Below are 22,898 nucleotides of genomic sequence, written 5' to 3'. Positions count from 1 at the left end.
CCTATCCTGGTGCAACTTATCGACGAGGTTGCTGCTTCTGTAACTGACCGTGTAGCACGCGTCTCAAGTGGTGGTGGTGCTGGTGCTCTGTAGTGTCACGAAAATCGTCCGTCCCATGGTCAACAGTACGGAAATATTTGCATCTGTATCACGCTGATACCCAGACAACAACTGAAACCTCATGACCCGTATCAATGTTCCGAATCTGCTCTTCGGTTTCTGACACGGGTCGACATGTGGCCAGGTAGTATTCTACGGACTGTCGAGGTACATTTTACGGTACATGGTGCAGTGAACAAAACAGAACTGCGGAATTTCAGGTACTGTTAAACCGCGTGTTGTGCACGAAGAGCCACTGCGCTGGCTGTATATGGCTGTGTGTTGTGGATTCACAAGCACCTTTATTCTCGGTCGGTTGTTTTGTGGCGGCGTTCGTATCGACAAACAATTCGCTGTAGAAACGGCTTACGAAGTCACCGCCACACTTTTAATAGCGGGCCGACCGGTCCGCTGGAACAGTGAACAGAAAGATGAAAACCCAAACACTCTGATTAAATAAAAGTCGGTACTTATCTTTATTAACGAAGATACAGAAAAACAGTAATGAACTCCGTGTCTACAGAGATCTGTCTAGTTCGAGTCGGAGCGGCTAGGTCAGCGTCGGCTGACGACAAACAACAACTCTGCTGCGATGAACACACAACTGACTAGCAAGTACACAATTCGGTGGCGAGTATACAACTGAGCGGCGAATACAGAACTTTCCTAGCGCTCGCGACTCCAGCGCTTAAGAAGCCAGAAGCCAGCGGCGGCGCGCGCAGACTTGCGGCGATTTGCTGTCTCGCTGGCGCTGCTTATGCGGACGGCGTCCGGACTTTGATGCTGCCAACCTTTTGGCAGCGGGCTCGGGTGGCATTACTGGCTAGGATATAACAGGTTCTTCTTTGAAGAGAATGCACCCAGAGCGCTTGTCATCTGTGCCGTCACACCAGCACGTTATCGAGATAATCTCCTACAGCATATGATTCCTGCTTCGGAAGAGTGCAAACCACTTTTTTCATGCAAGATGGGTCAACACTTCACGTCGGTCGTCCAGTGAGAGATGATCAGCCTTCCACGAACGTTTAATCTCCAGCCTGCAAGAGCACCTGACCTGAATCCTTGTCGCTTTTGGCTCTGCGGATATCAAACTGACAAGTTCGGTCTTTACCCGACGTGAAGACCAGTACACAGCAACTCGTTGTTCAAGTTCCACCGGAACTGCTGCGAGCAACTGTTGATCACATCGTTTTGTAGATGCAGCATCTTGCCGACATCCCCGGCGCTCATATTAACGAAACTGTGTAAAATCAGTATTATGCCTTTCTCACTTGTTTGACCTTTTATGCCTACATCCCGTTCCTAATACACTACATAAAGAAGTCTTTCTTGCGTTCACAGTGCCGTGTTTGGACCTCGTGGCCAAAACTGGAACTATTTTTTTCCGGCTTAAGTCGGTTCCGCATTAACACCTTAGCATATCTACCAAGTTTCGCTGTCATACGATAGCCGGCCGGGGTGGCCGAGCGGTTCTAGGCGCTTCAGTCTGGAACCGCGCCACCGCTACGGTCGCAGGTTTGAATCCTGCCTATGGGATGGAAGTGTGTGATGTGCTTAGGTTAGTTAGGTTTAAGTAGTTCTAAGTTCTAGGGGACTGATGACCTCAGATGTTAAGTCCCATAGTGCTCAGAGCCATTTGAATTTTTGTCATACGGTAATTTCAGCACACATTGGACCTCTGAGTATAAGCAACCGTTACAATTAAACATAAAGGGGAAATGTCGCGTTGGATGAGGAGGAAAAGGAATATTGCATCGCCGCAATACCGATACAAAAGGGGCACAAAAACCTATCTATTCTGTGTAGCGAGCATTTGGCGTGTGCCGCTAGTCTCAGTTGATGACGTCATCAGGCTGTCGCTTCCCGCCAGCAAGACGCGACAGTTCTGCGTGACGTCACCAACTCCAGCTTTCGTTAAATCGGTCTGATCCGGAAACAAGATACTAGCAGCAGAAATTACGACACTCTTATTTTACAAAACAAGTTGATAGCAGTATCTCTGTAACAAATATTAGAAGTTAGTGAAAACTAAAAACAGCATCTCATCTGGGTGAAAACAGAATTTCCGTTTCTGGTACGACACTGAATATAATTTGAAGTTAACTGCTTATGTGACTCACCTCTTTTGGTATACGTAGCGGACGTTCATAGCAGTAGCTATCTCCCTGCCGTCTCCCATGTGGTCTAGTGGCTAGGATAGCTGGCTTTCACCCAGCAGGCCCGGGTTCGATTCCCGGCATGGGAAAAATTTTTATTTTGTTCATCCAAGATCACCGGAATCTTAAGGTTACAGAAATTATAAATTTAGGTATATTGCTATGTTAAAACTATAAATTTCGAGACACGTCCTCGACCGGTTCCTCTATGGCTTCACAATGTCTCAAGAATATTTTCTGTATAACGATCTTAGATGTTTGGCGTAACTATGACGTAAAGCTGAGGAAGACCCAATCTTGTAACGACCAACTCCTCCCTCAATAAATGCCGCTCCTTCATCGTCATGCAGAACTACCTATCACGACCCTTGGAGCAACTTCCTACGTATTACGAGGACAATCACGTCACACCTAATCGTGCCAAAACTCTAACACGTGTGTGCCACATACAGAACAGACAGGCCACGAGGACCCTTCAGCTGACCTGGGAGGGCGCTCCACTGGAACACTGCGCGACCCCAAAATATCCAGACGTCACCTTCGACGGAACACTCACCTACAGAAAACACTGTGTGGACACTAAACAGAAAGCTGCAACGGAAACAATATCATCCACAGACTGGTAGCAACTTCATTGGATGCACAGTCCTCGGAGATAAGAACTATAACCCTCGGCCTGTGACATTCAGTAGCAAAGTGTGCGTGCCCGGCAGCAGATAACATACCCCTTAGCGAATTGTGTCGTGTTTTTTAACAGGATGCCTCAGGCCAATAACGAAGGACGAGTTGCACTTTCTTGGACCACCAGACATCAGACGGAAACTGACTGCCAGAAAGAAGAAACAAAGGCATTAACCTCAGCGATAAACCATCTATATGGCAACCTACCAGTTCACCTAATTGCATAAACGTAGGTTCAAAGGTGTGTGAATTCCTAAGGGACGAAACTTTTGAGATCACCGGTCCCTACTTTTACACACTACTTAAACTAACTTATGCTAAGAACACCACACACACACCCATTACTGAGGGATGTTCATATGGTTCAAATGGCTCTGAGCACTATGGGACTTAACTGCTGAGGTCATCAGTCCCCTAGAACTTGGAACTTCTTAAACCTAACTAACCTAAGGACATCACACACATCCATCCACGTCCGAGGCAGGACTCGAACCTGCTACCGTAGCGGTCGCGCGGCTCCAGACTGTAGCGCCTAGAACCGCTCGGCTACTCCGGCCGGCCCTGAGGGAGGATTCGAACCTCTGGCGGGGGCGGCAGCGCAATCCACGACATGACGCCTCAAACCGCGCGACCACTCCGTGCGGCTTAAACGTAGGAAAAGCCTTTTGTGGGCCACACAGAGCTTCCCTGATGCTGCACAATCCCACAGAACAACTGCCTCCGGGCCACATCGAGAAGTGGACGACCTGGACGTGTCTCGACGGACGTCTGTCAATGGATGCGCTCTGAAGCTGCAAGGCCCAAAGAACACACGTGGGGGTAACTGAGGACAGCTGAAGACTACCAGCCACCTCTTGCAACAAGAGCGGCGTCCAGAAACCTAGACTATAGAGGATCCACACACGGCTAACCCAAACACACTGGACGTGGGCAGTGTTGGTTCCAAGACAATAAAATCTAAAACTATAGTATTATACATCCGTTTTGCGGTTCCTTACCACAATCGGTAAAAACTGCACTTTTATAAGATCACTTTGTTGTCTGTTTGTGCGACTGTCAAAACCATTTTTTCTCAGGATCAGGTAGATGTATTAAATTCAAATTTATCTCATACTAAGGTCTTTGATCCGTTGGTAGTGTAAAAACGTTAAGCTTTTCAGTCAATTCAGTCAAAAGATACGATCATTTACGTCGCATAGTTTGACACTCGCCAACTCACTAATCAAAACCTAGAGGGTACATCCCGTTCGCGTGGCACAACGAAATCTGGCGAGAAGTAAGGTTTCACTGTACTAGTAAAGGTAAAAATTAGAAAATTGTTAATTTGTTTTGTCGTTCGTTATTTGACTTCAAACTTGAAATAAAAACGGTCTCGATATATTTTTGAACACGGCTACAGTACAGCACCGGTTACGGAACAGCAGGCGTAACAGGCAGGCAGGCAGCCAACCAACCAGATGCAATAAACGGTGGTTTTCAAATAACCTTTACCACGGTTTCGACGGATTGAAATCTGCCTTCCTCAGAAGGACAAACAAACTTCACATTAGCAGTCAGTCACTAAAGCTGCCTCCCCATGACACATATCGACAACTGTCTATACGTCCATAAGTAAAAACTAAGGCCTCTAGAATCAAGGGCTTGACACACCAGAAAAATTCTTAAAATAACAGACCATGTTAGTAGCTACATGTCGGGATGTAGTTACTAACATAGCCCGTTATTTTAAGAGAGTGATTTTACTGCTGCGTCAAGACCTTGATTCTAGGGGCCTTAATTTTTACGTACTTGGTAATGGCGTGAAAGCCGAGATCTAAATACTACACAGGAAATATACAGAAATATGCGGTCCAATAGGGGTGAATTCATTCAAAAAATGCTGGATGACTATGGGTCGGCACCATGGAAAACTTTTTGCTCTGCGGTGAGGGCTGGACAGCAAGTAGAGGGAGCGAGGAAGTGGTCAACACTGCAGAACTTCCGCGAAACGATTGCCTCCTCTGTTCGAGCGCCGCGTTCTGGCAGGCAGGCGGGCCGTGCATGGCTGCTCGACTGACGGGCGGCGTCCGAAATACAGCAAGGTGACCGCCAGCATGCGGGGGGCGCGTGATCGCTGCCCGGCGGGGGCACTCTCGCCTTTCTAGAAGGCGCGCGCTCCCGCCTAGGTGAGCGCGGGGGCTCCCGCTACCGTAAGTACGGCCGGGGTTAGTGTACAACGCGATGCCGCGCCGACAGACCAATGATGTCATAAACACGGCGGATTATCAGCCTCGAGAGTTACCAATGAATTACGTCACTTGCGTATTAACAAAATAAAATCCGAAGGATTAAGCGGACCTTCATGGGACCTTCAGAAGTGTTAAAAACTTGAAAATTTCAAACCATACGGGACTAAATGTGACTGTTGCGTACTGATGGTACCAAAAAAGGGTACTGTTCGAAGCAGAATGTCAATATCGCGATCTTCAATGCAGCCGACATCTCCATTAGATCCTCCAACGTATTTCTTGGTCGAGTATATCCGCTTGTTTTGTGGCTGTTCTGTACGCCAGAGGCGGTTTCCGCTGTCTGGCGTCGGGAGGATTTCTCCAGCCTGCAGATGATCGGTCAGCTTTCCGTACTACTACTACTAAATGGGTTGTGGTCGAGACCAACTACACTGATTTCTACGGCGAGTAATTTTCCCCTAGACGGCCGATGTTCTCCACAAGCTGGTACGAAGAAACTTTTGAGGGTGCTGATAAGATGGAACACCTTCTAGAGATGTTCTCTCAGGGCTAATGGAAGTCGTAAGCCTCCCGTACTATTTTTTTGGTTCAAATGGCTCTGAGCACTATGGGACTTAACATTTGAGGACATCAGTCCCCTAGAACTTAGAACTACTTAAACCTAACTAACCTAAGGACATCACATACATCCATGCCCGAGGCAGGATTCGATCCTGCGACCGTAGCAGTCGCGCGGTTCCAGACTGAAGCGCCTAGAACCGCTCGTCCATCGCGGCCGGCACTATTTTATTGTTTTCTTTCCATGAATATAGGAGATTAATACTTGCTGTAATCCATTTGGGAAAGTTAGGCATCGGACATTAATACGTAGCCAGTCATAGAGGGCGAAGTTACTCCCAACGTACATACGCCGATAATGTTCTGACCGTGAACCTACGACGCATGCCCAATCTATTCGCTGTTGTATGGATCTCAAGTACATAAATCCAACACGCGGCATTGTGCACTTTCTCACGGGCCATGGTCCGTATCATGTACATCTCCACAGATTTGGCCTAAAACAGATTCACACTTGTACCTGTGGCGAGGGCACACCTGATCACCCAGTGCTCATCTGCGATGCCCTAGGACACACAAGACCGAGTTAGGATGACTTGAACTATATAAACAAAATCGGAGACGAAGTATCGCGAGCACTATATGCGGCATACAAACAGGAGAGACGATACGCTAGAATAAGGCAGGCTCCACATCGAACAGATCAACAGTACACGGTAAACGACACAGACGCAAGCACAGACATGGAATCGGATGCTATATCACACACAGGGAGTGAAGACGAGATAAACATACAAATATAGCAAAAGTAAGTGGCGGTTCTGCAACACTAAACTGAGTCAGTCTGAAAATGTAACTCTCTATGTAGCTGTTTGTTATACTATTTCGTAGCATGTAACACTATCTGAAGATGTGACGTTTCTTCTTCTTTCGCTGCATCAAGTGTGACTGCTCGAAGTTTTACCGAGCCCTCGCACCTGATGCAGCTGACTATGACAAATGGCTCTGAGCACTACGGGACTTAACTGCCGAGGTCATCAGTCTCCTAGAACTTAGAACTACTTAAACCTACTAATCTAAGGACATCACACACATCCATGCCCGAGGCAGGATTCGAACCTGCGACCGTAGCGGTCGCGCGGTTCCAGACTGCAGCGCCTAGAACCCCTCGGCCACTCCGGCCGGCTGACTACGACATTTTAAATCAACTCCCCATCACAAGTGTTACCGTAAGTTCGGAAACACATTACAACCTAACTAATCACCGTATTAAATTAAGTATTACCACTGTCAAGACAACATATGCAACCGGTGGAACCACACATCATAACTAAGACAAATTGCCATCTCTTGTTTCTACCATTAAACACACTTCTAATTTTAATTTAAAATACAACCACAACCAATTATGTATCTCATTTATCACCACTATCTAAGTTACCAATACATCTAAACAAAATAGTGTATATGCATTTGTACTTATATGTATATATAATATTTATTCACTATCTTTTGTTTCGTACACTTTTTCAACAAAAAATGTACTAGTAATAAAACAACTTGTATGCCATAACATGTCAAATCCTATTATATAGTAACAGGCAGCATGTCTTTGACAAATAAATAAATAAAAAATAAAAATGTTCTATGGATTCTGTTCCTTTCCAAAATATTGTATTAGTAACGAACAGGTTTTAATCAGCGGACCCTTTTGTACGCTACCACTACTTTATTCCACTTTAAATTCAAGTAACACGTCCCTACTGGTTGAGACTGCATTCGCACTACAATTTCAATCAATCATTTATCACGTGCCTGTATGAGTCTTCCACTGGCGGCTCATGACTGTACGACCGCCTTTTCATTACGTAACAATTATGCCGGATAATAAATATAATTCTGAGCTTCAGAATTCTAACTTTGCTCACAAACATGCGTGTTTCTAGTCGTGTTTCACCTCTGGTACTAGGATCAGTAAAATCTTCCACTTTATGTGCAATCGCGAGTAGCGCAGGCACTCGGGATCTCCCTCTGAGCATGCTCCGACTCTGCTACAATATTCCATAAAAAAATCACGAAAGTAACTGACCATTTTACGCGCGATGCGTGGAGCACGAGCTCCCGCGACCTGCCCTGCAGGGTTGCTAAAGTCGTCGGCACACGGACCGTGCATTCGAACGTTGAGCGTGCTGAGTTCCTCACGTCACACCACGGCATAGCACGTTGCTGAGTCTTTCCGAACGTACAGAGCAACACCTAGCACGTCAGATATCCGGAACGTGCGTTTGAACGTTGACCAACGAGATAACAGATCTCGCTTCGGTAGAGTCGCGAGACGCCACATTGAGCACCAGCACCAGAAAATTGAGCATGTCTCGAAAACCCGTCGTTAATTTAAGATTCGTTGTAATAAAATGACGAGAAAAGTCATATTCGTGGTTAAAAAATTATTGTAACTTGCGTATTAGGAGAGTGTGCCGTTTGAAGGCAACTGCGCATTGAGGATCTATTAAAATCGCATTGTTCTTGGTAGAGTTTGTCACAATTCAGTTTCAGTTAGTGTAACGTTCCCTGGCAAACTCACACTATTAATAAACAAAAATTTAATTGTACCATATACGCTGCTATGAAGCAATTTGTATATACTGTAATTATTTAACAAAAAATATTATTTAATGTTGTGTAAAAGACATTCGTTTTTATTGTAATATTTTCTGTAGTAATATTCTCGATGTATTTATGATTGTAATATTTTTATACTCATAATGTAATTGCGAAATGTGTCAATATCTGCGATAGCAAAAATGTAAAATTCAGCCACAGAGGAAAATAATGTTGTAAGATTACAAAGAGATGTTAATGGTCAGCAGTAATATAAAAACCACCACGTAGTGTGTATTCTTTGTCGTCTCCCGGTAGAGCTGAAAGTGAGAGCAAGCTGTGACGTAGCATTTTATGAACGGGTAGACTACTTCTGTCTGTATCTAGATTTAGCCGCCATTAGAGGAGAAATTACAAACTAATGTAAGTTGAATTATTGTTGTGGTCTAAATACATTATAATTTATCAAAAGTGTGTATTATTAATGTAAATTAGCTTGCCCATGTCATCTATAATATTTCTTTAAGGAATTTTCAGCGTTTTTAGCGGTGTTGCTGGGCTGTGCCGCGACCGAACGATTTGCAGCGGCGGCACATTTAAAAAATTGTTCCGCTAAGGAAAAATTAACCAAACCCGCAAATCGGGAGCAGATAAAAATTAGCAGTGAATTAAGAAAATGTTTTTTTCTTTTACAGCGATCCTGAGACTGACAGAGTTATTTACTAGTTTCACATTTGTGCATTCATAGGCGGATAGTTAACGTTGGAATTTAACAATTTTGGTTCTTTCAAATAACTTAAATGTATAGTGAGGTGTGTTTCATCGATGATAATTAAACGTCGGCTTGGCAATATTTAACCATTTTCTGCTAATAGAGACAGTCTTGTGTTCCATAGCTAACGCCGGGAAGGAATTCAGTAAATATTAAAAAAAAAAAAAACCCACTGCATTTAGAAAATGTGTGCGCCGAGGCCGAGTTATATAAAGGATTTAATTCTCAAATAAATATTCTTAATCAGTTAATATGAATTCACATAATTTTAAACGTACTTAATTCTGTGTAAATGAATTTTTATTACCACACGTAAATAAGAGGTCCTACAACAAAGTTCGTACGTACAGAGGGAAAGAAAAATAAAATCAAAAAGGTTATATTTTAAAAAAAAAGGTAACTATTAATTAATAATAATTTTTTTTTTAATTTCATTAAATTAGTAACATAGCTAAGATTAAAGCTTTCAGGAGTTGGTAACCTGCTATGTACAGTCATAGTGGTCGGTTTACTGCAGTGGCTAGCGATACAAATTCGTAAGGAAAAATGTGACATGTTGGTGCTTCTCGTTCCAGCACATTCATTGTACACTAAGCGGATTCAGAAAGATGTAGACTGCAGTAGGTACTGGGAGATGAAGAAGCTTGCGCAGGATAGAGTAGCATGGAGAGCTGCATCAAACCAGTCTCAGGACTGAAGACCAGAACAACAACAACATATTTTTTATTAGTTTAATGTAAGTATATACACAATAATACTCGACGTCATGTAAATACAAGTGCACACTTTTTGCGGAGTTTGTTCGATCGGCTTAATCCACAGGACATCATGCACTACTTGCAATAAGATAGTTTGCCTGCTTTTTTTCCCCCTTAAGTTTTGTAATTTACAAGTTGTAGAGACTCTGCTACTTATTAGGAACAGTGCTCAAGTAATAATGACCTTAAGATTTTAATAAATAGTGAGAATGATGAAACAATTTCTATCTCACGTGGAGAAAGATTGTAAATTTGTATCGCGGTATTTTTAATGGAAATCTTCTAAGCCGATGTTCTCATTGATAGGAAATGGCACTCTCATTTCTGCCTTTTAACATGTTCACCGACATACAATTATTTATTTATGTATACTACAGACCGAACAGCCTGACTAGCATACGGACAAGGCAGGAAAGTAAGTTTTAATAGAGCTAATATAGGAATTTTACGCCCGTCCATTTCGTAAACAGTGTGATTTACGGCCCAGATAGAGCTGACAACTGCCGCTGGAGCAAGTTGCGATCGTGTATAGCACGTTGGAGCCCACGTACCGTATGCACGAAGTCCACCGTTTCTGAGCGTTCAGCTGCGCGTTGGTCTCGGCAGGCTAAACGTTGACGTTCAAAAGCACGGTCCATGTGCCGGCGACTTAAGGCACAACTGACTCACTCCTTCGCGCTAAAAGATCTCCACGGGCCAGTCTCTCCCTTCTACAACTGTGGCGCTGGGATGTAGCACAGGACGTAAGAATAGATGCGATCCTTCAAGGTAGCTTCGGTATCAGTATCAATACAAAGTGCCTAAATTCTGTTCCTAAGCTTAATTAGATCAGAGCTTCGCGGACCGTTTGAGAGCTCGTGAAATTGATGAGTCACCTGGCAGCTCCCGTTGAGTGTGCAAGTTGTGTGGCCTCCGGGTTGAAGATGATATTTCCTTAGCATATTTCTGAAGTCAGTGGTCGATGATCCGTTGTGATCAATCAAGTTATTTCTCTAAGTACGGGCGACTGAGAGAATCCGAAAGCGCTTTCCCGTCCGCGTGGATTTCAGGCTGAGTCATACAAGGTATTTTGAGTCAGTGTTGCGTCTACTGTGTGCGACGTCTCTCAGCAGGCAACAGCCGAGTAGGTAGCTCGACCATGGTGTTCACTGAACGACACGGACTTTTAAGAGGTTTAAACGGAGGTACCTAAGCGGTACTGGTTGGTCATTCTAGGCTCATCAGCCTGAATTAGGCAAATCCTACCGTTTCTTACCATACATGGGACAAGTATGACCACCTCTCCTTCAGCAAACAGTCTAAGAGTAAGAATTGATGAAAATCTAAATTGGATTGAGCACGCAACTGCAGTGTGCAAGAAGGCATCAACGACTCTCCATTCCCTACAAAAATATAAAAACTCCTTCCTCTTGACCTGAAGCCGGCCGCGGTGGTCTAGCGGTTCTAGGCGCTCAGTCCGGAATCGCGCGACTGCTACGGTCGCAGGTTCGAATCCTGCCTCGGGCATGGATGTGTGTGATGTCCTTAGGTTAGTTAGGTTTAAGTAGTTCTAAGTTTTAGGGGACTGATGACCACAGATGTTAAGTCCCATAGTGCTCAGAGCCATTTGAACCATTTTTTTCTTGACCTGAAAAGACAAATATACTTCCAGTCATTGATTACAGCGATGTTTTCCTGCAAAGCCTTTCTCAGGAAAGCTGACAGCGCGTGGAACTAGTTATGAATGCTTGTGTTCATTACATCTGTGATGTTGAATTCTTTAATCATATTTCACCATCATTTGCACAGCTATTCTGGCTGCGTGCGGACAAGTGCAGATATTTCCATACCATCTGTCTTCTCTGCTGTGTTATCAACGTACAATGTGCCCCATATCTCTCCTCGACCTTAATGCTTTTGTCTGAACAACAAGGCCGAAATACCCTCTCCCATCAGAGAAAAATCCCTTCTGTCCCACTCCTCGTTCAGCCATTTTCTCAAAGCCTTCCAGTAGCAGGAACCCGACTGTGGAACAGCCTCTCACATGATGTTAAAGAACTGAGTAACATCTCTAGCTTAAGGAGAGATGACATATCTACTAAAGCAACAATAACGATTACCATTGTTCCCGTAGCCCCGTAGATCCTTCTTTCCAACCAGGGCTTTCATATTTCCTACTTTTCTTAGCTGGTGCACCCTCCTTTAATTTCTTTTCCCAGAACCTACTACACATTATTATGATACGAGGGTCAGTCAAAAAGTAATGCCTCCTATTTTTTTTCTACGTTTAATTGTCAGGAAATTTAAATGCAATTACATAGGTTGAAAACCACAACATTGAGGATCATTTTGTCATTTTTCAATGTAATCTCCGCCCATCTCTACAGTTTTGGTCCATCTTTGAACAAGGGCATGTATCCCAGCACGGTAAAAATCACAGCTCTGCTTCCTAAGCCATTGAAGCACGGATGTTTTGACGGCCTCCTCGTCTTCAAAATGAATCCCACGATGAGCTTCTTTTAGTGGCCCGAACAGATGGAAGTCTGATGGTGCCAGGTCAGGGCTGTATGGGGGATGAGGCAAAACTTCCCATTCAATTTTGACAATCTCGTCAGAGGTGTGACGACTGGTGTGTGGTCTTGCATTGTCATGCAAAAGAAGAACATCTGCCATTGATTTTGTTGGGCGAACTCGCTGAAGACGTGCTTTAAGTTTGTTGAGGGTTGTGACGTATTGAACAGAATTTATTGTGCATCCCTGCTCCAAAAAATCAACCAGAATCACACCCTCTGTATCCCAGAAAACTGTTGCCATAACTTTCCCTGCCGATCGCACAGTTTTGAATTTTTTCTTCCTCGGCGAGCTTGTGTGACGCCACTCCATTGACTGCCTCTTTGATTCGGGTTCAAAAAAATGCACCCATGTTTCGTCCCCGGTCACAATTTTTTTCAGAAACTCATCTCCCTCCAAACGGAAGCGCTGCAAGTGTTGGGAGGCTATTGTTTTCCTTGCCTCTTTATTCTGATCGGTTAACATTCTTGGAACCCACCGTGCACAAACTTTTGAGTACCCCAATTGTTTAATAATCGTGATCACACTGCCTTTACTAAGAGAAATAATGCGACACACTTCATCTGCAGTCACCCGACGGTCACCACGAATGATGTCATCAACTTGCTGAATGTTGTGTGGAGTCACTGCACTCACCGGCCTGCCGCTCCGCTTTTCGTCAGTCAACGGTGTTTGCCCTTCAGCTTCCTTACAACGACGAACCCATCGTCTAACAGTGCTGACATCCACTGTCACAACACCATACACCTTCTTCAGTCTTTCATGAATGCGTATGGGCGTTTCACCTTCTGCATTCAAGAATTCAATCACACAACGCTGTCTCAAACGAACATCGATGTCGGCCATCTTACAAACTTCTGCTGTGCTGCCACCTGTTGACACAGAAAGTTACTACTGCAGTGGATTGCAGAAGAAGGTTTGAGGAATGGCGCCAAATTCAAATTTTTCACTTAACTTAATTTCTTTAAGTAGAAAAAAAATGGGAGGCATTACTTTTTGACCGACCCTCGTACAATATGTAATTAAATGTATCCGGGCACCTGGCTGAACATGACTTACAAGTTCGTGGCGCCCTCCATCGGTAATGCTGGAATTCAATATGGTGTTGGCCCACCCTTAGCCTTGATGACAGCTTCCATTCTCACAGGCATACGTTCAGTCAGGTGCTGGAAGGTTTATTGAAGAATGGCAGCCCATTCTTCACGGAGTGCTGCACTGAGGAGAGGTATCTATGTCGGTCGCTGAGGCCTGGCACCAAGTCGGCGTTCCAAAACAACCTAAAAGTGTTCTATAGGATTCAGGTCAGGACTCTGTGCAGGCTAGTCCATTACATAGATGTTATTGTCGTGTAACCACTCCGCCACAGACCGTGCATTATAAAGAGGTGCTCGATTGTGAGGAAAGATGCAGTCGCCATCCCCGAATTGCTCTTCAACAGTGGGTAGCAAGAAGGTGCTTAAAACATCAACGTAGGCCTGTGCTGTGATAGTGCCACGCAAAACAACAAGGGTTGCAAGCCCCCTCCATGAAAGCAAGCCCCCTCCATGAAAAACACGACCACACCATAACACCGTCGCTTCCGAATTTTACTGTTGGCACTACACACGCTGGCACATGACGTCCACCGGGAATTCACCATACCCACACCCCGCCATCGGATCGCCAAACTGTGTACCGTGATTCGTCACTCCACACGACGGTTTACCACTGTTCAATCGTCCAGTGTTTACGCTCCTTACACCAAGCAAGGCGAGTCGCCGTTTATGAGCAGCCACTCGACCATGAAATCCAAGTTTTCTCACCTCCCGCCTAACTGTTAACAGTATTTGCAGTGGATCCTGATGCAGTTTGGAATTCCTGTGCGATGGTCTGGATAGATGTCTGCCTATTACACATTAGAACCCTCTTCAACTGTCGGCGGCGTCTGTCAGTCAACAGACGAGGTCGGCCTGTACGGTTTTGTGCCCTGCGTGTCCCTTCACATTTCCACTTCACTGTCACATCGGAAACAGTGGATTTAGGGATGTTTAGGAGCGTGGAAATCTCGCGCACAGACGTGTGACACATGTGACATCCAGTCACCTGACCACGTTCGTAGTGCGCGAGTTCCGCGGAGCGTCCCATTCTGCTCTCTCACGATGTCTAATGACTACTGAGGTCGCGGATATGGAGTACCTGGCAGTAAGTGTCGGCACAATGCACCTAATATGAAAAACGTATGTTTTTGGGGGTGTCCGGATACTTTGGATCACATAGTGTATATCACAAAACATCTAGAATTTGAAGCCATTTTGACTATTTTTCGACAGTGACGGTCTCAAGGTTTTTTAAATTACCGCTACCAGTCACACAGCTTAACTACTGTATTACTTATTTATTTAACGACATGTTTCGAGGGAATACCTCATCTTCAGGCTAAATGGCATTACAAAAACAATTTTACAGTAATGTCATACTGATGTTACATAGTCTTTTCATAAATGCAGTGGTTATCCTGAGGAAGAAGAGAAAACTTAGTAAGAGGCGATGTCACTTTGGCAGCTGGACTGATGTTTCGTAACGGCCACCCACTTTGTTCTCCTGGCGTGGCAGTGTCTTGTATTATTTCACAGGAGAGGCAGATAAGTCTTCACTCTTTTAAAGCATATCAAACATTGTACTCCATTGCTCCGTCTCTTCGTAAGACTATTTCCAGACGACGGTTGGTACAATTCTGCGATACAATGGATGTACGGCGACAACTGCCGAACAGACCAGGTTGGAGCGATTCTTACACACTGCGTGAACGTGCGTACCTTAAGCCACGACATGTGGCAACAGGGACGTTATTGTATTCTTACGCCAAGCGTTTGTTACTCGTTTCTGTTGGCATTCGTATTACAGTAGCAGTGATCGCTTTTTCCATTTTCTATAACAACACAATATCTCAAACCAATGCAAATTTCACAAATTAAAAGTACTTCATTTTTAAAAAAAAGTTTATTCATAAACGAAAAATTTTAGCATTGTTGTTTTGTCTAATTGATATTTCGGTATTTTTATGGTTATTAATACAAAAACAAAAAAACTGTTATCATCGAGACAAAAATTATAGATAATATCACTTATTCAGAACTGAAACACCATTATGGTTTTAACAGGTCAGTTTTTCCCGGCCCTAGGGCTGAAACGAGCGCAGCCGTAGCAGACGGAAGCCGTAGTATCTGGAGCGGTCTTTCTCGTAGAAATGACGAGTCCGGGCGCGGAATCACAGCACGATTGGGGGGGGGGGGGGTATGGGAGTGGGGTAGTGGGTGTCGGATGGGGGTGGGGGGTGTTGGAGGGAGGGTACAAGTGCGCAGCTGTTGCGTCGCCGCGCAGTCTGGCCGGTGTTGAGAGCCCCACTCTGGCACTGTGTGCAGGCCGCCTGCCAAACAAGACGGGCCGCTCCACGCCGCTCCATCCCGCAGCGCCACGGCGCGGCTGGCCAGAAAGCGTCGCCTAACCTCACCCCTGTTACTGCTGTTACACTGAAGCACCAAAGAAACTGGTATAGGTATGCGTATTCAAATATAGATATATGTAAACAGGCAGAATATGGCACTGCGATCGGCAATGCCTGTATAAGACAACAAGTGTCTGGCGCACTTATTAGATCGGTTACTGCTGCTACAATGGCAGGTTATCAAGATTTAGTTGAGTCTGAGCGTGATGTTACAGTCGGTGCACGAGCGATGGGACACAGCATCTCCGAGGTAGCGATGAAGTGACGGGTTTCTCATTCGACCATTTCACAAGTGTACCGTGAATATCAGGAATCCGGTAAAACATCAAATCTACGAGATCGCTGCGACCAGAAAAAGATCCTGTAAGAACGGGACCAACAACGACTGAAGAGAATCAACGTGAGGGAAGTGCAACTCTTCCTCAGATTGCTGCATATTTCAATGCTGGACCACCACGAAGTGTCAGTGTGCGAGTACGAGTAATCCACTAAATTACAGGCCCATATCGTTAACGTCGATATGCAGCAGGATTTTAGAACATATATTGTGTTCTAACATTATGACTTACCTCGAAGAAAACGTCTATTGACACACAGTCAACATGGGTTTAGAAAACATCGTTCCTGTGAAACACAAATAGGTCATTACTCATATGAAGTGTTGAATGCTGCCGGCCGCGGTGGTCTAGCGGTTCTAGGCGCGCAGTCCGGAACCGCGCGACTGCTACGGTCGCAGGTTCGAATCCTGCCTCGGGCATGGATGTGTGTGATGTCCTTAGGTTAGTTATGTTTAAGTAGTTCTAAGTTCTAGGGGACTGATGACCACAGATGTTAAGTCCCATAGTGCTCAGAACCATTTGAACCATTTGAATTTTGTTGAATGCTACTGACAAGGCATTTCAGATCGATTCCGTATTTCTGGAAGGCTTTTGGCACTGTGCCACATAAGCGGCTCGTAGTGAAATTGCGTGCTTATGGAATATCGCCTCAGTTATGTGACTGGATTCGTGATTTCCCGTCCGAGAGGTCACAGTTTGTAGTAATTGAGGCTCTGTAATGGTGTAGGGCGTGTGGAGTTAAAGGGAGTACATATGGTGAAATTGGTTAAAAAGTGGGATTTTCTGATTATTATCTCTTACTAATATTTGATCTCTCCTGAACAATCTGATGCGTCATTTGTCGATTAATTCCAATTGGGAGTGTACTTTTTATCGTTTCAAAGTTAATAGTGCAAGTGTAAAAAAATCCGGTATTTCTGCATAGACTCACTATCTCTGGATCTATTCAATCTACAAGGCTGCGGTTTTACGCTACTTATTCCTTGAATTCGTGTGAAGAGGTTGGATGCACTGTGTAAACAGAAATGGCAGTATTGCACAAGCATCTTGTGGATTTACTTTGTGGGTGTAGTGTTTTATAGCTGCCTAACTATATACATAGTGGTTTGGTGTACTATTACACGTTCTTATACCTCTTTTCAACATGACGAAAAGAAAAAGTTCTTTTATGAAGCGACGTTTCCATGGAAATCAGCATACGACTGGATCTGAATCCAGTGCTGATCCTGAAATAGATGTTTCACTGACAGACGAAAAGGCCACGCCTACTAGTGCTTCGAGGAGGAAACTTGGAAACCATGAGGATTTATTTATTGACAAAGGAGATCATTTAAATAGTTTAGGTTATGTTTTATTAGATACGAGTGTGTTATGAGAAGTTTTACAAGATACTGTATCATGTAAGGTTTGTGGTGGCTAGACATCTGCAAGGACTGGACTAGCTAATAAACTTGTTGTTCAGTGCAAAGTTTGCAGCCTCTCTACGTCATTTTGGACTTCCCAAAACTGCAAGGATGACTTATTTGAGAGCAATGTTAGATTCTTGTATGCAATGCGGTGCACAGGTAAAGGACTGACTGCAGCTCAAGTATTATGTGTGATACTGAACTAGTCAAACCCACCAACCAGATCAAGTAAGTACACAGAAGTAATTGGTGAATGTGTCACATTTGTTGCTGTTGTTTCTATGAAAGCCGCTGCTAAAGAAGCAGTAGAATTAAATGACATGACAGAGTTATCTGTGGTAGTTGATGGTACATGACAGAACAGAGGCCACACATCTAAAAATGCAGTTGCAACTGCCGTAAGTGTAGACACAGGTAAAATTTCAGACATCGAATTGCTAACTAAATACTGCCATCAGTGTAAATCAGTTGACAACGAAACATGTGAAAGTCATAAAACAAATTGTGCCAAGAATTATGAAGGAACTAGTGGGAGTATGGAGGTTGCTACAGTTGTTTTTATGTTCGGACGCTCACAGCAGGAAAGAGGTGTTTACTACACTGAGTACTTGTGGGATGGTGGTTCGAAGGCCTTTTTATATTTTCTCCTTTCATCAAATTAAATTCAAGTGAATTACAGATAAAAAATGAAAATCGATAAACAAACCAATAGCAAGCGGAACACCAACACGCAAAACAAAAACGGTACGAACTTATGCACCAAACTATTACAAGGTATTTTGAATAATCTGAAATCAGTGTACCAAAACATCTGATTCCCAGTGGTGATAGAAGAAAACCGACTTTCGTTCCTGGACGTGTTACTTTAGCGGAGACCGGATGACACACGAGGACACAGCGTGTACCGACGCATGCAGATCAGTACTTGAATGACTCCAGCCATCATGACACCTCACAATGATAAAGCGTTCTCATTACACTGCTACACAGCGCTCGCTAAATCTCCGACCAAGACAGTTTAGCAGCGGCGTTGCGGCACCTACATACAATTTCACGCAAGAATGGCGACAACCACCACCAGATCCAGCGCAGCATAAAGCCAAAGGTGTTAAGGCCACAACTTCCAGGGGAAAAACAGAGACCTGCTTCAACGGTGATTATCAAGTGCGTCGGCAATGCATCGACGAAAGCAGACATAATACTCCGCAAGTGTGTATTTTGTCCACCATGCAAGGGGAAGACCTTGTCGAGGTCTGATAAAGGCGATCCTGGACTCCTAGGGGTCTACCGCGTACTGTCTCGATGCGGTCAAAAATACGTAAGCCGTTCGACGCAGCCTTGAACGTGATCAAAGTATGTCTTCATCTACACTCCGCAAGCCACCTGACGGTGTGTGGCGTAGGGTACCTTGAGTAACTCTATCGGTTCTCCCTTCTATTCCAGTCTCGTATTGTTCGTGGAAAGAAAGATTGTGGATATGCCTCTGTGTGGGCTCTAATCTCTCTGATTTTATTCTCATGGTCTCTTCGCGAGATATACGTAGGAGTGAGCAATATACTGCTGGACTCCTCGGTGAAGGTATGTTCTCCAAACTTCAACAAAAGCCCGTAACGAGCTACTGAGCGTCTCTCCTGCAGAGTCTTCCACTGGAGTTTATCATCTCCGTGACGCTTTCGCGATTACTAAATGATCTTGTAACGAAGCGCACTGCTCTCCGTTGGATCTTCTCTATCTCTTCTATCAACCCCGTCTGGTACGGATCCCACACTGGTGAGCAATATTCAAGCAGTGGGAGAACAAGTGTACTGCAACCTACTTCCTTTGTTTTCGGATTGCATTTCCTTGGGATTCTTCCAATGAATCTCACTCTGGCATCTGAATTACCGACGATCAACTTTAAATAATCATTCCATTTTAAATCGCTCCTAATGCCTAGTCCCAGATAATTTATGGAATTAACTGCTTCCTTGCTATACTGTAGCTAAATGATAAAGGATCTTTCTTTCTATGTATTCGCAGCACATTACACTTGTCTACATTGAGATTCAATTGCCATTCCCTGCACCATGCGTCAATTCATTGCAGATCCTCCTGCATTTCGGTACAATTTTCCATTGTTACAACCTCTCGATATACTACGTCATCATCCGCAAAAAGCCTCAGTGAACTTCCGATGTTATCCACAAGGTCATTTATGTATATTGTGAATAGCAACGGCCCTACGACACTCCCCTGTGGCACACGTGAAATCACTCTTACTTCGGAAGACTTCTCTCCATTGAGATTGACACGCTGCGTTCTATTATCTAGGAACTCTTCAATCCAATCACACAATTGGTCTGATAGTCCATATGCTCTTACTTTCTTCATTTAACGACTGTGGGGAACTGTACCGAACGCCTTGCGGAGGGCAAGAAACACGGCATCTACCTGGGAACCCGTGTCTATGGCCCTCTGAGTCTCGTGGACGAATAGCGAGAGCTGGGTTTCACACGATCGTCTTTTTCTAAACCCATGCTGATTCCTACAGAGTAGATTTCTAGTCTCCAGAAAAGTCATTATACTCGAACATAATACGTGTTGAAAATTCTACAACTGATCGACGTTAGAGATATAGGTCTATAGTTCTGCACATCTATTCGACGTCCCTTCTTGAAAACGGGGATGACCTGTGCCATTTTCCAATCCTTTGGAACGCTACGCTCTTCTAGAGACCTACGGTACACCGCTGCAAGAATGGGGGCAAGTTCCTTCGCGTACTCCGTGTAAAATCGAACTGGTATCCCATCAGGTCCAGCGGCCTTTCCTCTTCTGAGCGATTTTAATTGTTTCTATATCCCTCTGTCGTCTATTTCGATATCTACCATTTTGTCATCTGTGCGACAATTTAGAGAAGGAACTACAGTGCAGTCTTCCTGTGTGAAACAGCTTTGGAAAAAGACATTTAGTATTTCGGCCTTTAGTCTCTCATCCTCTGTTTCAGTACCATTTTGGTCACAGAGTGTCTGGACATTTTGTTTTGATCCACCTACCGCTTTGACATAAGACCAAAATTTCTTAGGATTTCCTGCCAAGTCAGTACACAGAACTTTACTTTCGAATTCACTGAACGCCTCTCGTATAGCCCTCCTTACACTACATTACGCTTCGCGTAATTTTTGTTTGTCTGCAAGGCTTTGGCTATGTTTATGTTTGCTGTTAAGTTCCCTTTGCTTCCACAGCAGTTTTCTAACTCGGCTGTTGTACCACGGTGGCTCTTTTCCGTCTCTTACGATCTTGCTTGGCACATACTTATCTAATGCATATTGTACGATGGTTTTGAACTTTGTCCACTGATCCTCAACAGTATCTGTACTTGAGACAAAACTTTTCTGTTGAGCCATCAAATACTCTGAAATCTGCTTTTTGTCACTCTTTGTCGGACGACGCGGTACTAAAGAGCTGGGAGGACACCATTTCGAAGTACGAGGGTTATCCAGAAAATAATGCACCGTATTTTTTTTCTTCAACAATTCTTCATTGAACATATTGAGAATTATACACACGAAATAATGGTGTTTTATCTACATACCCTATTTTCCCACGTAATCTCCCTCCCGTTCTATGGCCTTCCTCCAGCGTGAAAAAGGGCGTGTATGCCCCGTCGGTACGAATTCTTGTCCTGGCGGTGGAGCCAGTGCTTCACTGTGCGAATCACCACCTCATAGTTCTCAAAATTTCTTCCACGAATAGCACCCTGTAATGGTCGAACATGTGGAAGTCCGAGGGGGCTAGGTCAGGTATGATAGCCGTGGATGATGTCCCCGACAGCTGCAAATCGTGGATTTTTGCCGAACCGCCTTCTGATGACCTCATCCTCCGTGCCCATCGACTAACTGTACTTCTATCGACAGCAGATGCTGCATAGGCTATGTACAAGCGCTTGTGAATATTCCCTATAATTTCTCTCTCTGCAGTGACAAATTCAATGACGGCATGTTGCTTGTAACGTACATTACCTACAGACGCCATTTTGAAACTGCCCTGCAGGTACGCTATCTGTCGGAAGTGACGGAAACTTGCCGCGCTCACTCAGGAGACTTAAAATAAAACATACGTAACGTTTCGCGTTAGCTGTGTTGTTTTCGGCAGAGAAAAAAAATGTGGTGCATTACTTTCTGGGCAACCGTCGTACATGCACTCCAACAGCCCAGGTGAATGTCCGCCACAGCATAAAACTTACCCCAGCGACTTGCGTCCTTGACGCCGTATGTGTTTTGAGCAGCCATTCGCCTGGATGGCCGCATATCGAGCTGCCATTAGGAGAAACGTGATTCATCCCACCCAGGCGACACGTTTCCATCGATCTGCAGTCTTGTCTAGATGATCCTGCGGCCACTGCGATTGTAATTAAAAATGTCGCTGCGCCAACATCAGAATAAGTAGGTGTCGCCCGCTGCGGAACTCCATTTTCAACAGTGAGCACTGAACGCTGTACTCCGAATCACTTCTGAGCCTACAACAGTGCTGCACTCTGCCGACAGACCTCCAACAGATCGCCGCCTACCCGTTTTACAGAGCCGGTAAGCCTACGACATCGATACTCTCTCATGAGACTTTCAACCCCTTTCCGCGAATGCTCGCGGGAGCAGTATGCGAACAGCCGACCAGTTTCGCCATTTCCGGCATGCTCGTTCTCTAGGCGCGGGTACGTAAAAATCTGCCTTCTGCCGAAGTCGTTTATGTCAGTACAAGTCTCCATTTGTGGCATTCATTCTCACGGTGGGCAGTGGTCGTAACGGTTTGGCCAGTCAGTGCATACCGGATGATTCAAAAAAGGAAAGAAAATACTTCAGTTGTTAATTACAGACAAACTATACAAGATAGAAACGGATTGGGCATGTCACTGAATAGAGGAACTTTCAAAGTTTTGACACAGCTGCACGTGTTTCTAGCATCATCGCGACTACACCACAAGACAAATTACACTACTTGTCATTAAAACTGCTACACCACGAAGATAACGTGCTACAGACGCGAAATTTAACCGACAGGAAGAAGATGCTGTGATATGCGAATGATTAGCTGACGTGAGGAAAGTTTCCAACCGATTTCTCATACACAAACAGTAGTTGACCGGCGTTGCCTGGTGCAACGTTGTTGTTGTGCCTCGTGTAAGGAGGAGAAATGCGTACCATCACATATCCGACTTTGATAAAGTTCGGATTGTAGCTTATCGCGATTATAGTTCATCGTATCGCGACATTGCTGCTCGCGTCGGTCGAGAT

General features: G+C 44.5%; 1 protein-coding gene and 1 non-coding gene across 4 annotated transcripts in view; one reads left to right on the top strand and one right to left on the bottom strand.

The window, feature by feature from the left end:
• Positions 1–22,898, bottom strand: part of LOC124546021 (TBC1 domain family member 4) — an 891,805-nt gene that overhangs the window by 204,816 nt on the left and 664,091 nt on the right. The window lies entirely within an intron of this gene.
• Trnae-uuc lies at positions 2,273–2,344 on the top strand. The gene has a single exon. It is a non-coding gene; the product is annotated as a tRNA-Glu (tRNA).

The sequence above is a fragment of the Schistocerca americana genome, chromosome 8, assembly GCF_021461395.2.
Source record: "Schistocerca americana isolate TAMUIC-IGC-003095 chromosome 8, iqSchAmer2.1, whole genome shotgun sequence".
NCBI lineage: Eukaryota > Metazoa > Arthropoda > Insecta > Orthoptera > Acrididae > Schistocerca > Schistocerca americana.
Note: the sequence above shows the minus strand (reverse complement) of the source record. Positions and strands in the feature narration are given on the sequence as shown.